This window comes from Siphateles boraxobius, unplaced genomic scaffold (assembly GCF_051911475.1).
Source record: "Siphateles boraxobius isolate OS27281-9 unplaced genomic scaffold, OSU_SipBor_1 16, whole genome shotgun sequence".
Lineage (NCBI taxonomy): Eukaryota > Metazoa > Chordata > Actinopteri > Cypriniformes > Leuciscidae > Siphateles > Siphateles boraxobius.
Genome location: NW_027508766.1, coordinates 12,707,743 through 12,730,696, shown reverse-complemented (window position 1 = coordinate 12,730,696; position 22,954 = coordinate 12,707,743). Strand labels below are relative to the sequence as shown.

General features: G+C 37.5%; 1 protein-coding gene across 14 annotated transcripts in view; it reads left to right on the top strand.

Annotated features, from left to right (window-relative positions):
• Window positions 1-302: 302 nt before the first annotated feature.
• mef2cb (myocyte enhancer factor 2cb) overlaps window positions 303-22,954 on the top strand; it is an 80,437-nt gene continuing 57,785 nt past the window's right edge. For 4 of the 14 annotated variants that reach the window (XM_077231619.1, XM_077231615.1, XM_077231618.1 and 1 more), the window contains exon 1: window positions 12,463-12,738. The gene's annotated coding sequence lies outside the window, so the exon portion shown is untranslated. Of the gene's footprint in view, window positions 556-10,805; window positions 10,906-12,445; window positions 12,739-22,954 lie in introns of those variants that run through there. The other 10 variants (XM_077231620.1, XM_077231613.1, XM_077231612.1 and 7 more) reach the window with 6 other exon arrangements.

The following is a 22,954-nucleotide window of genomic DNA, read 5'->3' as shown; positions in this document are numbered from 1 at the left end:
ATAGGATAGGATAGGATAGGATAAGATAGGATAGAGGATATAGGATAGGATAGTTGGACAGATAGATAGACAGATAAACAGATAGATAGATAGATGTTCTTATGCAAAGCATGTTCCAGTTTGTTTGATGTCTTGATGACAGTTGCTACAGCAATTCCAGCAATGACAACGGTCTGAGTGTCATTGATATATCTCAAGCCTAAATTTACCTCTGAGCCTGGAGAGACGGGAACAGGTGGAGATCAGGCACTGCCAAATACTTGTGCCACAAATCTTATGGGCCATTTTTTTTTCATGGGGGTGTGTGTTTAGTGTCTCATTTCTGTGTGTATGGATAGCACCCTTTTCAGATCCAAGAGAGTTTTCGGGGCAACACAACCCACATCAGGGTTTCTGTTCAAAGCCAGCTGGTCTGGCTTTATTAATGCGGGGCATTTCTTTTGTGTTCCTTCTTTGTTTTTTTTGTTTTTTTTTGTTTTTTAACTGTTTGATTAACCTGGCCCACAGCTGGAGCTGCAGGGTGTGACTTCCTGGGGAAGCACAAGATCGGCACCGGTGAGTTTTCCTCTCCAAGCTCTTCCCTTCCTCCTTCCCCTCTTGTGATGAGCCGAAAAATTGAGAACTGCACAGTGGCCGAGCATATATGTTGTAGGGAGAGGTTTTCACATTGGTCCTTCTGTGAGGGGATTTTCAGTTCAAACGGTGTGAGCGGTGAATTTTGGGGGGTCTGAAACATATCAGGTGAAACGAGTTACTAATAATCCACATAATAATTTGAACTAATTTCTATAATTAATCTACAATGAAATTATCACAAACACAAGGACTGTCTAACCCTGAGATTATTTGCTGTTTTTATGTTGTTTTTATTCCTCAACGTCAGACTAAATTATTACTCCCGTTCAGAGTAATTGAACCCAGCAACTATTTGCTTGGTTGGAAATGAAGCATGGGGGAAACCTCCTAGTCTCAGAACAGTGTTGATTCTTCTCACTTGTGAAATAGCTGCCACAACAGAATCAATATCAATTTGAATCACTCTGGCCTTAGTACAAGTTTGACATTGCTAGTTTAAGTTTGAAATAACAGGGGAATAGGTGAACATACACTAGCAGAAGCGGTCTGAACAGTTGACAAGTTTGCACATGAGAACTCAGGGAATCTGTGGGAAGTGTTTAAAATGAAAGAAAACAGATACATATTTCATAATTCTGAGACATCCAGAAAATTTAAATAAAAAGTTATCACATACTGTGTAATAAAGATGAATGCCTGTGTTATTCGGAAAACAATATGTTGCAAAGACGAGAAGATGTGGAAGTATTTTTTTTTCTTTAAAAACAATATTTTTCACTGATATGTTATATATAATAATATATTATATATAAGAAATAAATTTGCAGTTTAAAAGAACAACATAAGTTTAGTTTTGACGTCAGCTTAATCCTAACATGAAAGTCAATATTTATACAATGTATTAAATGGCAATAAAATGGCAATAAAAGCTACCTATTAATTGTCATTAAAGTGAAATTACTGAACCTAAATATACGAGCTTGATAAAAATGCTAACTTTAGAAGAAAATTTCAGATGGCACTTAAAGGCTTTTGCATCCGAAGTCTTCATGTATACAATTAAAAAAAATTAAAGTTGAAAAAAGAATATATATATATATATATATATATATATATATATATATATATATATATATATATATATATATTCTATATTTATAATAATTCTATACTTTAAATATTTACAATATTCTTAAGACTCAACAAATATACACTTAGTTTTTTTTACAGCTTAGTCCTTTGAGAATAAAATCGGGATTCAATCTGCTTCTTCCTCTACAGTTTATTTGCATTCTGAGAACAATGTTTCTGAGGCAGCATATTTTTAAGAAAGCTTCCCTTGCAAGCTTTCTGCCATCTAATCCCTCTCTTCCTGGGTGTTCAGGGTGTGACATTCAGCACCCCCCACCAACCCACCCCATGGAGACACCGGCAAGGCAGCTCTGACCCAGTTTACCAAAGCTCCCATGTTTGTCATTTGAAAAACTTTCTTGCTACCAAAATAAATAAATAAATACAAATCTTTGATCTGAATTGTGGTTGGAAAAGAGCGTTCTTTTCTCGCAGCAAAGGTGGTGCACTTTGTAGAGGAGGCACCCTTTTCTTTTTGAACCCTTCTCAGTCTATTCGCCAGTGGCTATGTCAGGATTCGATTTGTCTGCCTGTTTGTGTGTGTGTGTGTGTGTGTGTGTGTGTGTGTGTGTGTGTGTGTGTGTGTGTGTGTGTGTGTGTGTGTGTGTGTGTGTGTGTGTGTGTGTGTGTGTGTGTGTGTGTGTGTGTGTGTGTGTGTGTGTGTGTTTGTGTGTTTGTGTTTCCGTGCACTAGTCCTCTTCTCCCAGCTCCCGCGGGCTCCTGTGTTATTTGCAAAATCTATAATAGCCCCAAATTAACCTGAAATTACACAAATATGGCAGTCAGCCTTGTTTGCTTTTGCTCATATTTATGAGAGCATTTAAAAGCATAAGTGATCTGACTTTAGCTAAGCACCGAAGCCACTCGGCTTTATGGGTGCGACATAGAACTATTTGTGCACTAATGCAGTCTACAACTACAGAACTTATACGGTGTTGAGAAATGAACCCCCCACATTTATTTATATTAATCACAGTTGCCATGCAGGCGTCGCATCCTTGTGTTGCATATTGCAGATCCAGATGCCATGTTCTTAGGTTACATGCTTCCACATTACTGTCTATTGGAAGATAATTTCATATTTAAAACAAACGGTGACATATTAAACATTGAAACAGTTTCATCTCTGTGGCGTTGAAAACAAAAAAATGGAGAATTATCTTTAACCTATAATTGCTCACAGTGAGGGCTTACTTTTTCTTTCTCCTCTCTCTTTTTCATAATCTAATTCCAATATTTCACACTGGAGCTGTAGTCTTGGCCGTCTGACGTTGCTCCTTTCTTTATTCTCTTTCTCTCTTTCTGCTCATCCACTCCTCTGCCCCTTGGAGAGGGTGGCATCGGCGCAGCGCTCCGCTCAGCTCCTCCGAGGGTCTTACATGTTAGATGGGGCCCGTCTGAATCTACAAAACACGAGTGCTTCACCGCCTTTTGATCTCTGGCTAATCTCTGTTGCCTGCCTCCAGTCTCATCTTGTTTGAATAAGAATGAGTCTGGGGTGCTATTGCAGGCACAAAGAGGTTTAGGCGGCATCCGTTCAGCAGAGCAACGCTGCGCGGGTATGTGTACAGCCAGATTCACTCCTCAAGACTCAGCGCTCATATGCTTCTTTATTCTCCAGTGTGAAGCTTCTGCGAGCGTGTGTGCGTGAAGGTGGTTTTCTGACTTGTTAAAAACCTCTGACGTTTCATTTTGTCTGAGTAGTTAATGAGTGAATTTCCCTGTAAATATGATGGGAATTTGAGATCCAACCATGACTTATAGTGTCTCGTATTGATGAAACCTTTAAAAAGTCACCACGTATCTACAAAGGCATTCAACAAAAATGAAAATTATATGTTATTATTTGGGAAAGGATACATTTGACAAAATGTCCAATCTTTTCTTGTCCATACAAAGAACGTTAATGATGAATATGACATTCCACCTCCACAAATTGACATTCGCGACTGCAAATTTTTCAAAGCAAGATTCAAAAGTTTGGGGTCAGTAAGGTTTTTTATTTTATTTTATCTTTTTTTTTTGGTAACTTTTTTTTTTAAGGTACCTTTCTTATAAATGTAACATGTAGTTACGTACTATAGTAATAACAGTAAATTATGCACAACTGCTGGACATGGCGCTAACCCTAAACCAAACCCTAATCCTAATGGTAAGTACAGTACATGTATTTAATTAATATTACATAGTCTTAAATGTATAATTACACTGCAACAAAGACACCTTAAAATAAAGGGTTATACTTTATTTTAAAGGTGTCCTTGTCACAGTGTAATTATACAATTATGTACTAAGTAATAGTAATAGTACTTTATAATTAGGGTTAGTTGCATGTAACTATGCATAACTGACTGTTATTACAATAGTGCCTACATGTAAAATGTTTAACAGGGTCGCTGTAAAATAAAGTGTTATCAAATAAAGTGTAGCATTTTTTCTCAAAGAAAGAAAGTAATAGTTAAACTGTAACAAAGACACCTTAAAATACAGTATAACCTTTTTTCTTAAACAGTTATTTTAAATTGTAATAATACTTCACAATAATACAAATTTGACTGTATTTTTTTAATCAAATAAATGCAGCTTTGGTGAGCATATGAGACTTATTTCAAAAACATTAAAACATTTTAGAATGGTAGTGTACATTTTTGTATTTCTATATGAAGGAGATAAAATAATGACTTGAGAAAAAAATGAGTTTTCTTTTTTGGGTGAACTTATCCTTGTAAACGTATGCCTTGTAAAATCTTTGGTTTGAGTAATTTACGTGTAAGGCTATTATAATAGCACAACCTTTCCATTGTGGTGTAGACCTAAGATCCAGTCTGTTCTGTAGTTTATGTGGCATAAAGAGGGGCTTCTCAGTTCATGTCCTCAGGTCAAGAGGACAGCAGTCCTGTTTTTTTAGTTGTTTTTTTTTTACTACAGTCTGAGAAGAGAAAGCAAGAGAGTTTGATTTCTTTACCACCTGAAGTGTGCACAAGTGTAACTGGGCAGCAGCTTCAAGGAAAGAGAGAGAATAAATGAGAGAACAACACAGACAAAAAGTGAAGGGATGAAAGAGTAAAATAACTATATTTGATGTCTAATAAGAGTTTGGGACAAAAACGTTCTCTTAAAAAAAAAAAAAACACCCACACATCAGACATACTTATACATGTACGTAACCACCCCCTGCACCGATAATCTACACTGTCTGGTATAGCAACTGTTATGTGACCAGTTAGGAATATACATAAGAAAATACAGGTAGAATTACCATTGCCTGTCCATAATGCCCACCATCTGTTAAGACCCGACTTCGGCACAAGCTCAGGAAACACCGGTTGGCACTGTAAGTCTGGAGACAGAAAAATGTGATGTTGGCATCTTATTTAGTGTCGCCGTTTTGGGAGGGAAAAAAAATTTAAACAATGATATATCTGTGCAAGTTTTGTAGAGGTTATGAGTGAATTAGTTTTCACCGTTCAAAGGAGGAAAAATCATTAGAGTATGATTTTATTTTAAATATTTTCATTTTTCCAGCTTTTAACATTAGACAGACAAAGGGAACTTTGAGCTAAATGGTAAAATATACAAAGATGTAAAATAAGATGTGATGTAATCAACTGTGTAATTTAGGAAGGAGCAGACGTTCTGAAATAAAGAGACTGACAATTTAAGGTGGTCTAAAGTATGGGACAGAGAAAGGGTGCCAGTGCTTTTATTAAGAGACCTGTACCTCATATTTATTTATTTATTTGTTTAATAAATACATGTTACTGTGAGTCAACATATGCTTGCTGCTGTATCCATTTGACTTACTGTTAAACTATTGTATTAGTTGTGATGGGGAGGGTTGACTCCTCTGTGAGAAAGCCTTAGTGTGCCCCTGCTGGTATAGGTATGTATTGCAGTTACACATTTTACTCTCAAGGCAGAGAGCTGTTCCAAGAAATTGCCATTTAAGCTGTGTTTTTACTTGTTTGGAGCTAAAGTAAATATAGATTTTAACTTTTACTGTCATTTGACACTAACTCCTATTTAGGCCTCCATTAGCAAGTGGGACAGAGTACAGGTGTATTGACAGGGGAGATGAAGACTTCAGTAGAGTGCAGGGTAACTGGAACTGGGGTGGCTTTTTCCAGCACACAGCTTTAATACTGAAACCAGAGCAGCAGCATCCTGCACAAAGGCTTAACCGTGTTGTGCTTGTGGTTCATTTATAATGAATCAAAGGTGTAGCATTCACGCGCTGTTTGCCCAACAGAACATGCAAATTACCAAATTTGTCCCCACACTAGTCAACACTTCACTAACGGTTTTCTTCCAACCACAATATGTGTTATCGTGCTCAGGTGCTATTTAAATGCAATGAAGAGAGGGCTCAAACCATGATGAATTCATCAGCTATGCGCTTTCAGAAGTTTCTAAGTTATATGCTTGGAAAAGTTAAAGTTGCAGTATTACTTTGAGATGAATTGAAAGTTACAGAGATATGTAAAATGGCTTGCTGTAGATAAAGACTTTGAAGGGTCAGAGGAGCAAATGTAAGATGAGATCTCAGCTTCCCTTGAGAAGTATTGCTGAATTGCCCACAAATTGTCAAAAAAATAAAAAATAAACGACAAAATTATGGCACTGATTTAATTATTTAGCTGGGTGGTTACGGAATGAACAAATTAATGTATCTGTATGAGTAAAGGTAAACATGCAGAGACCTGTCTTATCTATCTATATATTCAAACAATTTCTGAAAAGTGATATAACATAAGATATAAAAGTAATATAATATACAAGTAATGTCTGCCTGCCTGGATTTTGACAAGGGCACACAAATGTATTAATAACTTGAAGGGAAAGTTTCAAAAGTCAGTTTCAAATCGATTGATTGAAGATTCACTCACTCACTCACTCACTCACTCACTCACTCACTCACTCACTCACTTACTTGCTTACCTAGGCTACTTACTATATGATCTCTGGGATCCCAAACATATATCATAAGGGTTAAAAACAGTACTTTTAGATAAGGGCTGTCAAAATTAAAGCATTAATGCACAAGACAATGTTTTTCAGTTTAACGCGTTAAAAAAATATTTTAATTAACTAGCGATACATTATACGGCCACGCTCTTATTCAGGCAAATGCTTTTAAACCATTGAAGTGTGATAAGACACAAAAGAGAATTCAGTGCGTTACTGGTGTAGCTACATCTGTGTGACAGACACAAACGACTCATGCGCACAGAAAAGCAGCTTCAGACAGGCTTGAACGGACAAAAAAAAACAAAATGACGCCAAAATGCCTGTTTTTTTCGAGTATCCTCGCAAACACAGTCTTAAATCAGTTGAATTAAGTCGTAATTGAATGTAAAGAGTTGTGAGAAAATAGGATGCGTGCCAGATCCGCGTCATGTGCTTTAGGTCTTAAAGTGACAGCAGCCTAATAAACTTACCCCTGTGTCAATGTTAATCAACGAACAAAAGAAAAAGAGAAAATCCCTCACTTGTCTTGACTGAATAACTTTTGTAGCTTAATAAGGATTAATAACTTTATTCAATTTCTGTATTTATCATGTCAGATCTACCTGAAATTCTTTAAAGCACTGTTTACGTGGATAAAAGAGGTGGATAAAAGACAATTAAAACAATAACTTTTTGTGAATTTTCACAGGGCAAGTAAAAACCTGAACTGTTGTTTAATAAATGTGACATTTATTAAAACTAGTGCAGAGTTCCCGTGCAAAATCAGTTTTTGTGTGTGTTTTTAGTAATTGTTGGTTTGGTGAGTTTGAGTGCTCATTGTTACAATTAAACAGCAAAAGTTCAGTGACATTTTTATTTGTGCATGGTAGAAAGCAAATACTGATACTGACATAATGACATACAATAAATATGGAAAATTGAACTACGATTCAGGGAGCAGGCTACACAGTGAACTCCGAGAAAACGCTACGCTTGAGCAAACAGTTTGTGAATAGGCTACTACAAATGATGGCCGTGAAAGAGACTGTGAACGCATTGAATAGGATAAGTTTAGTTGGTGAATAGCATATAGGCTACTATTAAACAGTAGCGATAACGCGGAGTGCACCGGAATTAAATATAATATTCAGAAGTAAACAGCGTATCTGACTTACAGATTCAGTTAACATCCACAAATGAATAAGCGCGGCGATTCAGGGAGCAGCTACACAGTGAACTCCGGAAAAAAAGCTACGCTTGAGCAAACAGTTTGTGAATAGGCAACTAGGCCTACAAATGAAGGCCATGAATAAAATATAATATTCAGAAGTAAACAGTGTAGCTGACTTAATGTTTAGCTGACAAAGTGTTTATGTCACAATGTTTATTTTTAAACTACAACCTTCTAAGTGCTTCTTTTACCGATATATTAACGATCCCTTTTGCATTTCTAATTCAAACAACATCAAACTTGGCACTGCACTTACTCGTGCCCGTAGCAAGACACCTGTCAAGTTTGAAATCCACCGGACTAACGGTTCGAGAGATATGTGAATAACAGACACACAGACAGACAGACGTTCCTGTAATAGACAGATGGGTTTATGTGAAGATTTTTTTTAATTCACTTAAATTAAAAGTTGTTATATTTTTTAAAGTCTAATAAATATTCAAATGTATAGCTTTCAAATACTGTAATGCTGAATGCTTATAATGTCTAAAATCAGCAGCAGTGGTATCAGTGATACTGGCCTTCTTTCAAAAAACTATGCCATTAAACAAATATTTAAAATATAGGCTACTGTCTTTGTTGTTTCTACATTAATTAGGATATTAAATGAGAAATAATTGTAATATAAAAATATATATGAAAAACTTTAATGTTAGGTGTGATTAATCGATTAATCGAATAATTGGCTGTTTTTTTAATCGATTGACAGAACTAACTTAGATATAAATGCATACTGAACTGAGGCGGAAACAAAAGTGACCTTTCTTAGCCATCTTAAGCCATTCCTAAACTCTTTTTGAGACTCTTACATAACTTTGTGCTGCATAAATACCCCAGTTAGTAAGTGTGTTTTTTTCCTCTCCCTGTCTGTCTGAGATCTGCGTGTCTGTCTAAATCTTCAAAGTTTAGGAGAGAAAGAGTGCAAGAGAAGGGAAATGGGTGAAATTAAAGGTGGGAGGGAGGGAGGGAGGGAGGGAGGGAGAGAGAGAGAGAGAGAGAGAGAGAGAGAGAGAGAGAGAGAGAGAGAGAGAGAGAGAGAGAGAGAGAGAGAGAGAGAGAGAGAGAGAGAGAGAGAGAGAGAGGTATTTTTATTATTATTATCATACATGAATTCTGTATTATAATCCTTTTTATTTTATTTATTAATCTTTATTTATTGTATTAGTATTATATATATAATAATATTATCTTTTATATTTTATTTAACTATTATTATTATTTTCTGTACTAAATGTTCTAAATCATTTTCTATGTTGTTTTGATGCTTTGGCAATACAAAGTGTATTATATATTTTTTTGTGTCAGGCCAATAAAATGTCTGAATTGAATTGAATTGAATTGAGAGTGCAGAGGGGAGGAGTGAGATAAGCAAGGAGGGGAAAAGAAGAATCTATGATCTGGCCAGACCTGGAAGACAGACTCATCCCCAACATTCTCCTGCTCTGTGAAAGCTAAGCGCTGGTGTTTGAGCACTTGACAGTGTTATCAGCACTAACAGCCAGATTGTGTTTTCACATGAGTGTGATCAGCAACATATTACACACGTATACTCACGCACACACTCATACATTAACAGCCTTGCTTGTTCCTGTTTGCCAAAGAAAATGTGTTGATGTTTATCGTGCTCTTAAAATAAAACGAAATAGAGGCCTTGTCCCTCTATCCTCCCCGAACACGCTACTTATGTCTGACTGAAGATAATAAGACACACGTGGGTAACTACTGGGCTCTCGAAAAGAAAACAACGTAGGCGGGATTGTTGTCAGCCACTAACATTGTGTATTTATGTTCCATCTCCTTACATCTGCTCGTTACAAACATGAACAGATGAGGTCGAAACCTCAAAATTACCTTTCTCTGAAAAGCCTCTTGTATGTGTATACGAAATGACATAACTGCTACTGGACACTTTCCTTGTGGCTTTGAACTTACTGGAAATCGGATTGTTGATCCCGAGTGATGGCAAGCAGGTTCAGTTTGGACTGACAGTCTGGTAGCTATCCGACAGCCAAGAGAAACAAGAAGGAGAATAATTCATGTGTGTATACACATGTATACAGTATGTGTCTGTCTGTTTGTAAATTGGGTCATGAGGTCTAACTTTACAATTTTTATGTTTTAATTGACATAAGTCCCCTTTTGAGATATTACAGTAAAGTGCCTTTGGGGAATGTCTTAACAGGCCAATTTAGAAATTTGAACAAACTCGTTAGTCAGCTTTACTGCACAATGCTTAGTAGACTGAACTAATGTATTGAAAGTTACCAATCTAAATAAAACCAAATATTATAAATATCTAATATTTAGATGTTTTATACATTTATTTTATAGATTTTATTTGTTCTTAGTGTTACATAAATGGCACCTTTAACTACACATACATACATACAATACATAAAGTATATATTAACAACATTTTTGGTGATACCTTTTTAAAAGAAAAGTAAATCATCAATGAAACAACTTTCTTTATAAAACTCCTCTTTGTAGAATTTAAACTGTGCGAATAATAGCCCAAACTGGTCAGAGAGAGGGAAAAAAGAGGGATCAAGAAAGAGAATGGCAGGATATGACAGGAACAAAATGCAAATATTTACTTGCAAATGTGTAATAATTGCTATTCTCTGCATATCAAGTGATATCTAAGGCAGATTATTTTAAACTGCAAATTCTTAGTCAGATCTACATCAATGATAAACGGTATAGTTGCTGTAGTTACTGTTGTTTCTGTTCCTCTTCCTGTTCTTTATCTAGTTTACCAACCACATGAATATGCAAGAGGCAACTCAATAACGGTGTTTATATATTTATTTATTCCTTTTGTAGTTCCCCCAGCCATGCAGTGTATCTTGAACACTGCGCCTAGATGTAGCTATTAACACAGAAAGAATTTCTCTCTCCCTTTGTGTCTCTTCACCAGGTGCCAACTAAACAAACACAAGCGCACACTGAAACCTAAGAGGGTCTTCCTGATAAAACTGTGCACTGGAGCTGGAAGAACTGAAGGAATTGTGAACACGGTAGGTATAACGTAATATACATCAAATGGACGTACGGTTAATAAAAAAAAACATATTGTGGCCTGATCTTGAGGCTAAAGATATTTTCATTGATATAGTGAGAGGAACTGTCCATGTAAATATACGGTGAAACAGAAAATCTGGTGAAATTCAGCATGTGCTATCATATAGCTGGTGGAACCGAATGCGTATTGATCTAGATATTGAAATTACCAATAAAAATGGAACTCAGGATTACAGTGTCTTGTGACCCAGAAGTGGGATCCCAAGGAAGCTGATGCCCGTGGGTCCAGTTACAGTCTGTCAGGGAGATTAGCCGGTTTTATTAATTCATCAACTGATTTCATGTATTACCTCTGCCTCTGGTTTGTCTGTCAGTGACTCAAATGGTGCTTAAGGTTTATTCTAAAGCATTCGTTTTATGAAACATTGAAATATTAGTGTGAAGCAATTCAGATGACCGCTCTAAGATGGGGAACTGAAAAAAAAACAGCAAAATGATAGTTTCTATTCTTCTGTCAACCCCTTAAACGTGAATTCAACCATTATTTCTGAACATTCACAGGATGGTCTTTGGTTTAGCTAATTCTCATCTTTTGATTCCTTGGTAGATGTGTTTTTCCATTCATGGTGGGACAGATCTGTATGTGATTTATTCATGTTTAGCATGTGTTAAAGTACTTATCTTCAGTGATAAGGAACCTCATTTAAATATATGGTGAGAAGATGGAATGTCTTGCTGGGCTGTGAGAGGGCACTAATGTATGCTTACATGAGATTTTTTTCCACTCTATAGGTTTCTTGAGTCCTTTGCGTTTTTTATAGATTCATTGGAGTAGATGGTTTTCGAAATAGCTTACAACTTAAATTACAAACTGTATATTTCATCCACTTACACTAACCCTGCCCCTAAACCTACCTGTGGGTAGTTTTACCTCACAGAAAACTTTCTACATTTTTACATAAAAAAAAAAAAAAAAAAAAAAAAAACTCATTCTGTATGATTTATAAGCTTGTGTACTTGGGGACCTCAATTTAGGTCCCCACAGTGACAGGAGTCCCAATGAGTCTGTGTGCATTTAGGTTTAAGTCCCCACCAGGATAGAAAAACATGTACACACACACACGCACGCACACACGCGCACACGCACATTAATATCTTGGATTGTCATTTTTTAAGGGGACATTACTTTTTATACTGTACAAACTATATTATATCACCTATGTTGTATAATACAACAATTAGGCCTGCATAATAGGGCCTATAGTACAATATTCAGTTCAATAAAATTAATTAAAAATCTACTTATTATCTGATAAAATCACATTGTTGAAAAAAAATATCTGGGTACAAATGAAATTAAAAGTCACAAAGCTAAAGGTAGCCTAGCATTGTGTCTGTGCACAGTTTAATACACGGTGTGATTTAACTTGATCAGGTAGGAGATAAAAACGCATTAGTGTTGCGCTTCTTTCATTAAAACACTGGAGTGATGTAAGCCCGTCCCCCTTCAAGAGTAAACCCGATTATTTGCCCTGCGTAGAGAGAGAGAGAGAGAGAGAGAGAGGCGCGCGCGGAGCTCAACATCATCAGTCGCGATAACGGCTTAATCATTCCTCACCGTGGACGACCGACACCAACCTCAGCATCTGAAACGCTTTATTAGACACGAGAAAAGAAACACGCATTTAGAAAACGACTCTTTTCCCTGTTGCTGCTGGTGATTTTTGCTGGATTTTAAGTGTGAAGCGGTAAAGTCCACCCGGCGGCTCATCACCTTCCGTCACACCGCTGGACAAACTTCACCGGACACACTTCAGACGCGCCATGAAGTAAGTGTGACACTGACACCCATACACGGTACACCGGTGAGTGTTTGTTCGTTGATACATTGTGTGACATTGTTGTTTAATAAACAATAATACGATGAGTTAACATCTCCGTTATTTCGTGAGATAACAAGGGAGAGAGTTAAAGTAGCTCCGTTAAGAAAGTTGACATGACAACACGTCCTGCCTACTGACAGGATAATCACTAGTAGTGTTTCTGTATGTAGACTTATTATTATTATTTTTTACAGGCGCGTGCTTTTGTTTGGGTGTTGTAAAGTGCTTTATCGGCTCGCAGAATAAACAAAAACACTTTACAGAGGTCATGTATGCATTTACTGTTACTGCCGTCGTGAATACAGTCAAAGAGCTGTGCGATGTTGTGTGAAGGTCCGAAGGTCGTCAGACTATGAATGTATTGAATTAAAACAGGCGTTTAAATACAACATTCATTCGTGTGACAATATTATGCAGGTAGGTTATAGTTCATTTTTTATTTGACCAACTTGTGCTAGCAAATCCACACATAAATACAACTAAAAACTCACAAGAAAAGACAAGAAAAAAAATCACAGCATCCTGATTCTGATCAAGAATAGCAACATTTGTAAGTGATTAAATGCTAACTCTGGCTGAGAGACCAGCCGCTTTTTATATATCCAAAAGTCCATAATAAGTGTTCAGTTTTATGAGGGTTAATTATTTGCTCTTCTCCTCAGTAGCCTAAGCTTAAACTTAAGAGTGTATTTGCTTAAAACAAGTTTATAGACATACAAGTGTGTGTGTGTGTGGTGTGTATATATATATATATATATATATATATATATATATATATATATATATATAGCCTATTATTCCCAATTAAGAGAACAGTTAAGTTGAGGGTCAAGTTTCATTTCATGCAACCATAAATATTTAAGTATATATCAAGGCAAATAAGTGTGTATTTGTCTGTATGTAAATATATATATATATGTATGTGTGTGTGTGTGTGTGTGTGCGTGTGTGTGTCTGTGTGATATTTGTGTGTGAGCAGTTATTGTAAGAAGCTGTTATAATCTAATTACATTTTGAAGTAACAAATTAAACTGGTAGCTGCTAAATGTGACAATCTGCATACTTTTTCAAGTAAAGGTGAAGAAAGATACAGATGTAAATGAATGAATGTGATTGTTTAATTAACAGGATAGTTATTTTTTGTCACTTTTTTTGTATTAGGTTTTTGTAGCATTCCTGTGCTTATAGGAAATTACAGTGAAATAATATTAAGTTATGTCATAGTTTTTTTTTAAAACAGTTTAAGCTACATTTTGACTAGAGATACAATTTATCCACGCAAAAAAAGCGTCACGTATTGTATTTCTGTCACTTCTACCACAAGTGCACTCTTTTTCAGACTATACTGTCAGACAGGCGAACACAATCAATGAAGCTCCTGTATGTGTGTGCATGTACGTGTGTGTGTGAGTGTCTCACCTGTTGCTCTCATGGGATTTAGTGTTTGCTTAATCTGCCCAAGAGGAAAATGAACACACTCACATGTGGACTCATATGATTACACTCAGAGAGTCCTCTCATAGCCGTGCACATATACGCACACACACGCACACACACACACGAGCGGTCGTCCTCAGACCTGTCGTCTCTAGGAAATCACTGGGGATTAGGCTTCTGTCGATTCACAAAACCAACAGTGACAACATGGCCTTACACTTCTCTCAAAGAGGGATCAGCTCTCCACGTGTCACTCTGATTGGCTGAGCTACTTGAGCCGATTGTCAGAGGCATTTACAGGCACAGTTTGTGTACCCCTCCAAAGCACAAATGTATTGTCTTTAGATTTGTCCTGATAAACACAAGGAGATTTTTTTTTTTTTGCAGTTGTTAGGTAAATTACAGTTTTGCGTGCAGTGTGATGAATGATTATTGATCTTCAAGCAAAGGTAGGCACAAAAAAATAAATAAAAAAATTCATGTTGTAATTAGTTTTAAGGAATACTCTAAATAATAATCTAAATGTGTTCTACCCCCCCCCCCCCAAAAAAAAGTCATAATATGGTTTAAACTAAACATTTACCGCTATCTCCTAAGTTTCATGAGCTCAAAAAGAGAGACAGAGTCTTTATTTTCATTGTAACTCTTCAGCAATAATAATAAAAAAGTAATATCAGCCCGTTTTATTACACAGCCGTGTGTTAATTTTGAGTCAATGAAGTCAAACATTTTCTCATTTCGTTTTTTCCATTCTCTCTCTCAGCTTCATTTACTAGGCTAAAAATTAGTTTAATAAAGCAAATAAACCAGCTCCAGATAAGTCATTTTTACCCTCAAAGAGGTTATGATATTTGGCATTAGTTGAACGTACCCAACGCGTACGAGTCCTGGTTTTGCATAATGAATTTAACTGCTTCTGTCTCTATTTTGTAATTAGCAGTGACGCTTGGCAACTTTCTTTCTCGCTGTAAAGTGGAAGGTGGTGTATTGAGTTGATTCACCAGAGTGCTGCTCAATCACAGAGGAATAGTCCTGCCTTTGATGTTTAATTATATTGTGAAAAGAATACTTCTGCATAAAATTGAAATTTTCAGCTGAATGTTCTCTGTTCTAAAGATCTGCTGTGGGCTTACGCGGTATGTACCGAAAACACAGTAATTATTAAGTATGCTAAAGAAATCTGCGTGTATGTAGCTGGAAATAGTTCTGAGAGTTGTGTATGTGTATGTGCATTTGCATGATATGAGAAAAAACTAGATTTTACTGTGTATTTGTACACGAGCAGATGATAGAAAGCTGTGAAGGATGGTAGAGGCTGCCACGAGGAGGCTGCGATGACAGACAAGTCAGTGTGCGTGCGTATACACCGAATGAATGTGCGCAACATATCACGCTGGAAACATGAAAGAGGTGCTGCCCCCCCCCCCCCCAAAAAAAGGTGACTCCTGTTTCTTATAAACTCCTCTTCAGATTTGGGTGGTCTAGCAGGGAACCTTTTCTGGCCTTAAGCATCGAAACGCTTCCAATTTGGTCAGTGTCTTAGGAAAACAGATCACATTTTATGCTAGATAAGAGTTCACAGAACAGTAGAAACAGTTTAGGAAAGGGTACATCCCTGATTTCGAGAGCTCATTCTATCTAGTTGTGCATATTTGATGCAATCCAGCATTTCGTATACAGAAAATGTGTGTGTTTGTTCCACTTCTGTTAGAGTTGGAGATTTAAAAAATCTGTAGTTTTAAACAGATTCAGAGATTTCACACATTTTCTAAATGCACCAAACAGTATATGATGATCAAAATCACAGGATCGTGACACTTTGAAAGTGTCTAGAAGACCTTCGAGTAAAATTGCTATAAATAGTTTTACTTGCAGTCCTGTAAAACTTTTCTTTAACCATCTCGTTCTGCGTTTGCCGACTCCATGCTTAAACGCATTGTTCCATGATAAAGCACAGTGGCACGGTGTGTGCGCCTTGCTTCACGGCAGAGGGACCCATGGCACACTGGTGGACTCGGGCCAAAAAAGAGACGAAAAACTTAAAAAAAAAGAAGAAAAAAATAGAGAGACGAGTCAAGAGGTTAGGGGAGGGGAAAAAATGCTGAAATATTTTCCAGCAAATGTAATTTATCTTTGTCAGTGGGGCAGCATAGCCCAGTCATTCTGTAAGGCTCTCCGGTGAGAGGGGGACAGAGGGCCCTCTATGCCACATAACATTCATAACCCCGACGCTTCTGTCGCCGAAGCTGCCCGTAGCACAGTGCCGTGTGGCAGTGCTCATATTTTTAGCAATTTACTCGAAGGTCTTCTTGACACTTTCAAAGTGTCACGATCCTGTGATTTTCATCATCATATACTGTTTGGTCCGTTTTTTTTTGTTTTTTTTTAGCTCGTTGGGTAGTAAACACGGGCCACTGCGTCTGACAACTGACAGACGTGATTCAGATACGTTTGAACATAAAACGTCGGGAGGAAATAAGAGTTTCTTTTCATTAGTGTGAGGTTGAGGTGTTTCATTCAGCCGAGCTTGCAAAGACAGCCTCTCAGGCGGCTCGCAAGAGCAGCTTCTCACGAGCGGTGTCCTGCCAAGCTGCACACGTGTGTCTTTCTGCAGTCATCTGCGCCCTTCTCAACAGCGGCCTGTCAGCAGCGGAGGCTGAAACTTCGGGAAAAAAGCGTGCCGTGCTGGACACTCGAGATTCAAGGAAGAGAAAGAAAAAGAAAAGTCGTGAATATAGAGAAGGGGAGATGTGTCTGTGAGCCTGGCATTGTGACACTTAATGCCTTTAAGTTTGTGGTGGCGTTTACACAGGGTCCTTCAGCAGGCTGTCACCCACCTCCAAAATAACCAATCAGACCAGCCAGTTTCAGCCATTGGCTGTCTGCTCTGTCTTAAGTCGGTTTTTTATTTTATTCCACAATAAATGACGGGTGCAATTAATTTTAGACTGTGTAGAGTAATATGTTAGAATAATACATATAGGGCCTATATATATATATATATATATATATATATATATATATATATATATATATATGCACACACATTTCATTTTCTTTCTTTGTTTTATATCTTACAGTCAAGGAACTACCATTTTTTTCTTCATACTTATCCCCCCCCCCCCCCCCTTCTCCACAGTACACTGTTTACTTTGATATATTACTTTTCTTCCAGTAGTTACTCCGAAGTACAGCCAATGATGTCATTAATTTTATTACAGATGCTCCATCTGGAAAAGAAGAGAATAAAAGAGAGAGATGGAGAGAAAAAATAGAGTGAGAGAGAAAGAAGGAAAGGAAATGTTCGGCACCGACTTGTATGCATAATTAATAAGACCAGCACTTCATTTGAAACTTCAGAGTTTGCTGGCCAGTGCAGGACGGGACGTGGAGTGCTCAGCTTTATATGGTGAAGTGTGGAGGTGGCTCCTTTCACCTGCAGCTGCTCTCTTACAGCCCCTCTGGAAAAACAAATAACCTTGTGCGTGTGTGCGTGTGTGTGTGTGTGTTTATGCCCGCGCTCAACCCTGACAATGGCGGGAGCTCCTGTGACATGAGACCATGTGACGCAGGCGTGTCATTAAACTGCTTGCTGGCCCGTAGCCCACACTTCCTAAATGTTGCTGTCCCGCCAGAAATAGCTCAGCCATGAGATTGACTTTTTTTTCTTTTTTTTTTGCCTGTGTTTGTCTGCATGTGTGTGCATATGTGCGCCTGGGACTACGATTGTGAGCCTGCAGTATTGTTCAGGTTAAAATTGGTCACTGTCTTATTTTTGGATCAGAGCGGCTCACAGGTTATAAATAGACAAGGAAAGGAAGGGAGATACCTGCCGAGACTCTGGCGAGCTCTGTTGTCTCCCACCGCCTAATGTTCACGTTGTATCCTCTCTATATCACACTCTCCTTAAACAGACCTTGATATGTGTGGTTTTAACAGGAACTTATTAAATGGAAAATAGTCATATGACTATACGTTGCGACAGCTTTTAGACTGGTGTATGGTCTTCACGGTTGGTAAAGAGAAGAGAATAGAGAAAAAAATAGTGCGTAGGCACGGAGTGTAATCTAATAGGGCGATGTCCACATCAGGGAATATTTTTAGAAGTGAAGTGCTAATTTTATTTCTTCATTACAAACTTGAGCTGTTTAGAAACATTAAAGTATTTTCCCACCTCCAGTAGATTTTCCACATTCTACGCCACTATGTGAAACTAGTTTCACTAAATAAATAATTGAAAAAAAAATTGTAAGGAACTTACAAAGTGTTTTATATGAATGTGGATCTAAAATAACTGTTTTTATAAATTATTCATTCTTAAAAATATTATTTATTATGACTCAGTCAATCTGAGAACGTTAGATTACACAAACAAAAGTGTTGTAAGGGTTAGATCAAGTATGCGTAGTTCCTTTCATTAACATTCATTAAAGTAAATTATGCTAAAGATAAATTGAATGTTTAGTCTCTGTGTAAAAAGTCAGTGAATGAAAATTTCAAGGTACTTCAAGTAAATAGTTTACTTTACATATTTCATTTGTTTTGAAAAAGTTTGGGGTCAGACAATTCCAAAGTTCCAAAGTTTTTGGGTTAGAAATTCTTACTTTTGTTCAGCATGGATGCATTAATCAAATGTGACAGTAAATACATCGATAATGCTGCAAAAGATTTCTGTTTGAATGCTGCTGAAAGAAAATCAGCTTTACTAAATAAATAAAATATATTTACTAAATTTTAAAATATATTAGAATCTTTTAAAATTGTAATTGTCACAATATTACTTTTTACTGTATTTTTGATTAAATAAATGTAGCACTGCTGATTGTAATATAATCCTTTTAAAAACATTTAAAAAATCTTAAAGAGTGCAAACTTTTGATTAAACGCTAGTGTGTATTTGATTAAAACAAACCTCTGTGTGAATAGCTCAGCACTTATGTCCCCAGCCCTGTTGCCAACTGTTAAGATTGTGAATTAATGATGTGGCATGATTGAATTTGACTCGGCAAACATTGCTGCTAGCTCGCCCCAGCTTCCCGCTGGTGTCTCTCTAGAGGGGTTGTGTACTGGACCTCTGGACTCTACGTTAGCACCTGTAGACCGCAGAGAAGCCTGAACATAGGCCTGACACCTTGGATAGATTAGAACAAATTTACAGTCTGAAGAGTTTGACAAGAGAATTTTCTGAGTGGAAAAGAGGCGTATTACTTGCATCTGCATTATAAATGCACAAAAATGATCTCTAAAATATATACTCAACCAATTACACTCAACCATTTCTTTTAATGCAATTTTCTCTTTCAACAACTTTGGATTGGTCCCACCAGAGTAGAGGACACACAATGGACATAATTTCATTATATTGACATGGTTGCTTTTATCTTCAGGTTATTGTTACCTAGGTCAGATTAAAAGCGCTGTGCTCTGCAGGCCTGTTAACGTAGGAGGTGTAATCTTATTAGATCCATCATCATCTTTTGCAAGAAAGAGGAACTGCTCTTCTCAAGCTTCAGTGCGCAGGTGAAGAAACCTCATGTTAATAAAGCGGCAGTTAGCCTCTTTTCCTCTCTCCCTGAACGGGCATGTGCCGTTATATTAATGTGTTTATGACAGTTTAATTGGATAAGCAGGCCGCTCGTAAAAAGCCTACAACTGTTTTTCACTAAGGAAAGCGCAGACTTTTTTTTCTCCACGTTCTGCTAGGCAGCTCGTCGATGACCCACTTCTGAGATGGTCGAGAAAACAAGGAAGAGCCGAGAACAATTTGTGGAGAATGACAGAGAGAGGGCAAAAAAAAGGTTAATTTTGTTGGGAAGTCGATTCGAAATCCTTTTTTAACTTTCTCTCTTCCTTGTCCTGAACGCAGCCCACTTTTATTTTCTTCTCCATCTCCCCTCCAGCAGAATCGGAAAAGAGAAGGACTGGGAATGCTGGTGTGGATTAGCTTCCGATGCTTGGCTAGCCCCCTCAGTTAATTACATGTGTAATGAGTTGTTTATTTGGGATAATGCGCAGCTGGAACGTCTGCCTAACGCCGGAGCTGGGAGCAGACCCAGGGAGAGTCAATGATAGGATAGGAGGATGGAGGAAAGAGGAGACAGGAGAAAGACAGTCCCCAATGTCGGCGCCAGAGCAAGGAAAGGGAGGCTCGGTAAGAGGGGGGGGGGTGGGCACTCTCAGGGTCAAACAGCCATTGGATTTTTCTCAGGGGTGGGGGCAAAAGAAACCTGTAAAAAAACATACAATGCTGAATAAGAAAAACAACGTACGGTGGAGGGGGGGTGGGGGGGGCCGGGTGGTAGGCTGATGTGTGCCCAACAGTGCAGAAGGGAGTGGAAAAGTCCATGGGTGCAAGCGCAAAGGAGGGAGGGAGAGACAAGTTGTGCTATCATAAGCCGAGGGGGACAGCTGGGGTTATGTGAACGCTGCAGCTGGATCGGGAGCCGAGGGAGATCGCTTGGCCGATCCCTGTGCTGCCGAGTGGCTGGAGCCTTGAGAAAAAGCCTCCCTCCCTTCGCAACCTTCTGCAGGCTGCACTTTCCCACCCCCCACCCCCCTCCTGAAAGCAAGATGGTGTAGATAAGCCTCTGGAAAACACACACACAGACCTGATTTATACAACACCGGCTGTAAGCACTTGCTTTCACTTGTTTTCTTTTCCGCTCTTATCGAGTCAAATCGCGAAGCGGTCATTATTTAGCTAGAGTGAGCGATTACCATCAGAATAACAGCAATTAGAAGAGTGATTATTTTTTTATATAAATGCCTGAAAAAACAACATATGATATGCATCTCACAATATTTTATTCTTCCTCTGAGCAGAGATTTTTCCCTTTTTTTTTTTTGACTACCATTTTTTTTCCTCCTTCATCGAGCAGAAAAGTGAAGCCGTTTAATCCGGTGTGCTGCATCGTAAAACTTTTGCTGTCACTGTTTTCTGATCACATATAAAAAAAACAGGCCCGTCACAGCTGCAAGACACAAGAAACACACAGTAAAGGAAGCTATGCAAATGCGTGCAACACTGACACGCTACTGAACAACAAGGTAAAGCCTGAAAAAATAAATAAATAAGTAGTGAAATGCACGTGCACACATCACACGCTACACATGGATACTCCTGTATGGAGGATTTGATAGGAGAATAAAAAAAAGGTACAAGTTGTGGAACATTTTCTTCGTGCACACAGGGGAGAGACCGAGATTAATTGCAGTGATGCTTGGCAGGACATCTTGAATGTCACTGTGAGGCAGAAACATGGACAAAATTAAATAATTACACTTAAAAGGAAACTTAGCACTATCTCTCTCTCTCTATATATATATATACACACACATGTATATATATATATATATATATATATATATATATATATATATATATATATATATATATATATATATATATATACATATATAACGACTAAAATAAATATCTTTGTGTCAACTAAAAATAACTGACACAACAAAGTGGGAGGAGCTTGGCATGAAGGGTCACCTCTGTGACGGGTCCAGAAGCTTGTTACTAAGTTATTCCATTCAACGTGTGTGCGTATTACCAGTAAAAGAAAATCGTGAAAATCGAATATTTACTCTTGTTTCTGTCTGTTCTTTCTTCCTCATCAAGGGTTAACCAACAGTGCTTTATCTGATCACACTAGCTCTGTGCTCTAAACCTCCAGTTCATGTTTGAGGTTTTTCTTTGAAAGTCCGGACCGTTTTGATTCACCACAGCTGCGCTGACTCTTTAATCAAATGCTATCTTTTCACTGCTTTTGCCCCGTCTACCCTCCCCTCCCCTCCCTCATCCCTTAACGCATCTTAATTGGTTGCTTTCTGTGACAAATTACGAGCGCGTGCTTTGATGAGGTCAGGCCGAGCCGGTTCTGGAGTAACTTGTGCCAGCCCCTGGTGGTTCCCCTCACCACTACAAACGGGGGGTGGGGGGGTATGCGTCGGCATCCTGAAACCATAATGAGAGACTGGGCCCGGGGCTGCTTGGTCCCCCTTTACAAGCTGTGAAGACACCAAAGGGGGGGGGTATGCAGGTATCTTAGCCAAAGAGATCCGAATTGTGAGACATGATTTTTTATATTTATTATATATTTAAATATTGTTAATATAAATTTTATATTTATTTCATATGTATTTATATATCATAAAATGTATCTAAATATTTAATGTTTTTTTCATAATAATAAAACAATATTTGTTAAGTAATTTACATACACACATATATGTGTGAATATGTGAACATATACAGGTATATATATATTTATATATATATATATTTATTTATTAATATATATATATATATATATATATATATATTTTTTTTATTTTATTTTTTTTTTTATCAATATAAATATTTACATTTATATAATTACTTATTTAAATGTTTAGCGTTTATCCTTTTATTAGCATACAGTGTGGTTTACTTTCATGGTTACACAATTTGAACAGTAAAACAATTATCTAAAATGAATTTCCTTTAAAGCATCGTTGCCACAGCCGTACGCATTCAGATGGGCATCATATGACGTTGGATCACATCTCGATCTGTTTTTGAGCTTCCCGCCATGAGTGTTGATTTTTAAATGACATGTCAAGTTAAAAATAACTCTTCTTTTAAAAACTTGTCTCAAAACCCCAGTGTGCGTCAAGCTGTTTTTCAACACATCTTTTGAAAAGGCTGCCTAAGAAACATTTGGTGCACCTGAAAACA